This window comes from Meleagris gallopavo, chromosome 26 (assembly GCF_000146605.3).
Source record: "Meleagris gallopavo isolate NT-WF06-2002-E0010 breed Aviagen turkey brand Nicholas breeding stock chromosome 26, Turkey_5.1, whole genome shotgun sequence".
Taxonomy (NCBI): Eukaryota; Metazoa; Chordata; class Aves; order Galliformes; family Phasianidae; genus Meleagris; species Meleagris gallopavo.
In genome coordinates, this window is record NC_015036.2 from 5,568,218 (window position 1) to 5,573,854 (window position 5,637).

The window sequence follows — 5,637 nt, forward strand, 5'->3', positions numbered from 1 at the left end:
TATGGTAATTCACATCACTTCTCAGGGCTGCCAGCTCTAAGCCTCTCCATTCAGGGCTGGATGAAAAAGGTTATCTGAGCCAGAGCCCTACAAGCTCAAGTTATCCTGAAAACAGGTTGCAAGTTGCAGCAACATCTTTGTTAAAACAGCCTGAGGCCAGACAACAGGAACTCCATCCTCCCTGTTACCTCAGCAGAGCTCTGGCTGCATGTTAGACCCTCCTCCCACAAAATCAGTGCCATAAGGTTGAGCAGGGAAATACAGCATGATCACAGATGTGCAAAAGATGAACGTGAAGTTGTACACAAGCTCTTTGTACATGGACATAGGAGAAAGAAAAAGAGAGCAGAGAAGGGATCTTGGCTCAGGTTTTCAGCAGCACATAATTCTGCAGCCAGCAAGAGAGCCTGTCATAGACTGCAGCTCTGGGGGGTGCAGAAGGCTCTTCTGGGTGCTGCTGTCAGTAGTGGTGATGGCATGAAGGTTTTTTGTTCTCCCCTCCCACCAGTTACACCAAATGGGACAACAGCACTAAGTTTCATAGAAGGGAATCCCAGCTAAGGAAAGCGTTGGGAGGAGAGGGATGGAAGGCAGTGAAGAAAGCCCTCTGCTCTCTGAGAATATGGATGTATATCTGCAATTTCAGAAGAAGCATCGGCACTTCCTCTTCACCACTCTGAATCCCAATTCCCACAGCTCTGCATCCCTCCACGTGATGACAACTGGGATGAGTTGCAAGCAGAGCTGGAGGAGCCAAGTTTCGGAGCCAAGCAGGAGGGAGAGGCTCTTGGCTGATTCAGATTCTTTTAGAACAGTCTCACCCATTGAGTTTTATTTTTCCTGCTCTGTTTGGAGCTGGAGAAACTTGGAAACAAAACGATTCCGTTCAAAACAAGAGTTGTTCTGCAACTGCACCAAGCAGATGAAACAGACACAGAGGAGGGAGAATCAGCAACGGCAGCACATGGTGTCCAAGGCAGTCCAACAAAGAGTCGCAGTGGGGAGAGGTAGGAAAAGGAAGGTCAGGGCATTGGCTCGTGATCAGCCCAGAAGCAAGAAACCCCTCCTGTCCCACAGGCAGTGCTGGGGCTCCAGCTCCCTGCTCCACGAGGAGCCAGCCACAGGGAGCAGTGCTCTCAGCTTCCTGCCTTTTCCCCATCCTTCATCCCACACGGCTTCTACGAGAAGGAAGAAGTTTAAAATGAGGTAACCAGGAAAAGCTTTTCCTGAAGGAAGATGACGGTAACAGGGTTCTTCATGAGCTCCATACAATGCCCAGACAAACACCCTGCTTCTCTAGGTCTCCATGCTACAATATAAAATATAAATATATTTTGTCATCTGTTTTGAAGCCGCTTCACTCACGAGAAGCCTGTCTGTCCCAGCTCTTACTTATCTCCATTTGTCATCTCTATCCATCATCCCTGCCCCAGTAAGTTTACAGAAGTCTCATGTTTTGGAACGTAACAAGACCTCCAAAGACAAATATTGAAGTCTGTGTGGTGTAACAGGTACATGCAGAAATCATAATACCATCACCTGAGGCTTGCTATATAAGCCAGAATAAATACTCCCTTTGGATCTAAGGAAAAACATATAGCATGGGCTGATACAAAAACATCAGTGACAGACTTAAATGTAAAGATTCATTGGGTTTTGCTTCATTTTAAATTAAGCCCTCTAAAGCCCTTTGCTGACGAAGAAGTCCATTTTTGAACCCCTCACCACTACTTCCAGAAAGCAATTCATATAAGCTGCTCACCACAGCAACCTGCCCTGAAGGCCAAACAAATTCCATCCTCACCAACACTGAGGCTTAACAGGGCATGTCACTGTCTGCAAGTACAGCCCCCTCCAACTTCAGCTCCCATCATCCTCACCGGGCTTTTCTGGATCTCATTCTCCACATCCCACACAGCTCCACAGCACAGGACCAAGAGGTATGCGTACACTGCTGCCATGAAATCACATTTCAATTCAGCAGGAGAAAAACTCCAGGAAATGCTAGGAACATACATTATTTTGCTATGAATCTAAACAGTTTTTCAGCTTCTGATTTCATTTTGTAACTTTCCAGGTGTGCATGGTTCGACTCCTAGAAAAAACAACCTTTCAATTTCACTGGAATCATTACTCACACACAAAGGCAATCTCTTTTCTGATATGAGACAAGATAAGCTTCTGCAGAATCCAGCAGCGCTTGTTTGCAGCCAAGGAGTTTATTTGCTCACATGACGCACGTTCACTGCTGGAGTCCATCCTGATGGTATTTATGGATGTTATGGAGGTCACCTTAATACTGGATTTCTGTTTTATTTGTTCATGGTAAGCTATTTCCAATAGCATAATGTTGTCATACAAAAGCATCAGCTACATTCTCTTACAATGAAATGGAGCTTTGGTTCTTAAATCCCTGAGGAAACCAAAGCTAAGCCCCACTGTGTTCCATACACTCCACTGTAGCCCATCTCCTCATCCAGAAACAGAGATCAGTTACAAAGGCATTAATTTATGTCCTGCAAGATTTTAACACTGCAGTTGCAAAAAAAATAAAAAATAAAAAATATATATGACTAAAAACTAAAAAACCACTAAAAGCACAGCTTCTAGTCTGCATTGTCCCTGGGATCTGAAAAAATCTGCACTCATTTACTTGAATTAATAATTCAAGAATATCTCAAAATAAACAGCCTTTAGGTGTTTTGTTTTCCAGCACAATCGTTGAGTCCCAAGTGCCAGAAATCTCACATTCATTTGATTCCCCAAAAGGAATGAATTAGAACAGTGGTAAATCTTGAGGAACGGGGAGAAATAAATCAGGAAAGCCAGAGAAAGAGGAAGGTATATGCATAAGAATCTCGTATTTGTTTGGTCACTTTCACCACTGCAATTTAATGGGTGTTGTTTCTCTGATGATGACAAATCGCCCTGAGAAACTCCAGGTTATGCTGTCACATGTTCCTATTTTGTACAGAAAAAGATTCCTTCCTCTTTTGCAGGATAAAGTACATTCTAGAAATAAATATAAAAACCAACAGCACAACCAAAATACACACAAGGAGACAACACTGCATTGCAAAGCAAGATCTTCTCCTCTAAAAGGAAGGATATTAACTTTACCCTCCTCTCCCAATTCAGCCAGCTGGGAAACTGAAAGGGAGCACCCCAAATATCTGCTTGCCCAAACGTCCTCAGCCTGTCGCTACATGGAGCTGCTCGAGGAAAGCTGCAGTTCTGAGAGCAGCCATCTTCCAAGAGTCACTCAGGGGTAACGCCATCGACAACCTTGGCTTTGACCCAGGGTACATTTGTGAAAGCCCAGCCTTTCGCTGGAAGGTTTTAAAAGTATTTCAGCTTTTGCTTAATCTTTTCTTAAGAAAGTCCATGCAACTGTAAACGAAACATTATCTAAAGGTATCTAAAGACCTTCTTTGGCAGAATCAGAGGACACAGAGAGAGCATTACCTGGAGAATAATGTTTATACTGAAAAATAATAACGTGGTATGGAGTTGGTTGATCAAATATTTGCAGAAGAATATATGCCACTTGTGTCTGTGTGAACACATTTCCTTCATTTAGAAAACCTTCATTCGATTTTAGGGAGAAAAAAAGATGAAAATGTTGCTGGTCTGCATTGCTATGTGCATTAAAAATATCTCGGTGCCTCTTAATTCAGACGGCATGTCATTAAAATAACAATCAATCCTCAAACCCCGCTGACCAGAAAGAAAACCAGTAAAGCATCACATCCTGTTTGTAAAGTGGATCTTCCACACACTGGAAACACCAGTGGTTATGTTCTAGAAGGAAAAAATAACACTCCTAACCAAAATAATTACACGATCTTAAAACAAACAAACTAAGAACAACAACAAAACCCACAAAAAATCCAACACCTGTTTTGTTCACCAGGGATGCTTTCACTCCCATCTCAGATAAGAACACTCGAGTCTCTTCAGTCAATATTTGAGAAGGTGTGAAACCTCCACTTTCTGTCCTCAATAATATGCTGCTTTTCGACATTACTCACACAATAGCCTGCTTGTTTTTTTTTTCTATCTTTTTTCAAAAATTAAAGAGAAAACAAGGAGTTTGTTGCACTTGGTCCCTCCCTCTTTTTTTGTGTCCTTTTGCTGGACTGAAAAGTTAAATAACAACTAAAAGTTACCTGCCTCTGTCACCATGTCAGGCAGGGCTTTGCGGATGACTCAGGCTCCAGCTATTCTGGCCCTTGATTACAGTCACGAAACATTTTATGGGGATGTTCAACTCCAGTCTCTGCCAGGCAAATGACAACCTGACACACAGAGCAACATTGTGCATCCGTTCTGTGGAAAAGGGAAGTTGTACATCTGCTAAGAACAGCAGCAATCTTTAACCTAAGACTTCACAGGGAAAAAGCTTTGCAAGCCATTTCCTTATCCCAGACCCATCAGCACTGAACACAGGTTTCTACGGCACAGAGCAGTCAAATAAATAAGATCTGCCCTGTATGAAGGAAAGCTGCTAACTTCTCGTGCTCCTTGGCTATGAGACCTGATGTCTCGGGGAGACTCTGGTGCCATTTCCTTACCCCACACACACTGCATTCCCACAGCTGAGCTCCATCTGTGCTCTGTCTGATGGGAACCCTCTCCAACCCGACTTTCCCTGGAGAATATTCTAGCACCAGAACTCAGAGATTTACAATGGAGTCCAGAGCTACGGAGCAGCTGGTTGAAATATAGAAGAACTGTTGAAAGCAAGGAGTTGAATGCTTAACCACAGAACTATTAATTGCTTTATTTAGAGTATGTTGGCAGCTTCAGCTGAACAGAGTAATCAGGTTAAGAAGTTATTCCTCTCCACTCCCTCTTCTTCTCTCCTACTCACAGATACTGACTGGCAGCAAGGCATTGCGAGGTAAGGGATATTGGGGAAAAACAAAAGGAAGGAGAAGACAACAAAACAGTTCTGTTTTATTTGGCAAGTACCAGAACTTACTGGGTGTGCTCTGTGACTAAGCACCAAGCAAAGCCCTGCAGGGGACAGAATAGGCAGGAGCAAAGCCAGTTCCTGCATTCCAGTCTGCTTTGGGCAGGACCTACGCACAGATTTCTCCAATGGGGCAGCTCCAGGCATGCTCAGAGACAGAGCTGGGTGCCTGGGGAATGCAGACTCCAACAAAGTGAGCTTGAGCACCCCCAGCACGAGGCAGCCACAGGGCAGAAACACTCAGGACTGTGATCTCAACTCAGATTCCAGTTAAATCTCAGAATCACAGAATGGCCAGGGTTGGAAGGGACCTCAAGGATCATGAATCTCCAACCCCCCTGCCACATGCAGGGCCACCAACCTCCACATTTCATAGCAGCCCAGGGCCCCATCCAACCTGGCCTTGAACACCTCCAGGGATGGATGGGGCATCCACAGCCTCTCTGGGCAGCTGTTCCAGCACCTCACCACTCTCACAGCAAACAACTTCTCTCTGACATCCAACCTCAATCTTCCCTCCTTCAACTTCAAACCATTTCCCCTTGTCCTGCTGTTATCTACCCTTTCAAAGAGTAGATTCCCCTCCTGTCTGTAGGCTCCCTTTAGGTACTGAAAGGCCGCAAAGAGGTCACCCTGCAGCTTTCTTTTTTCCAGGCTGAACA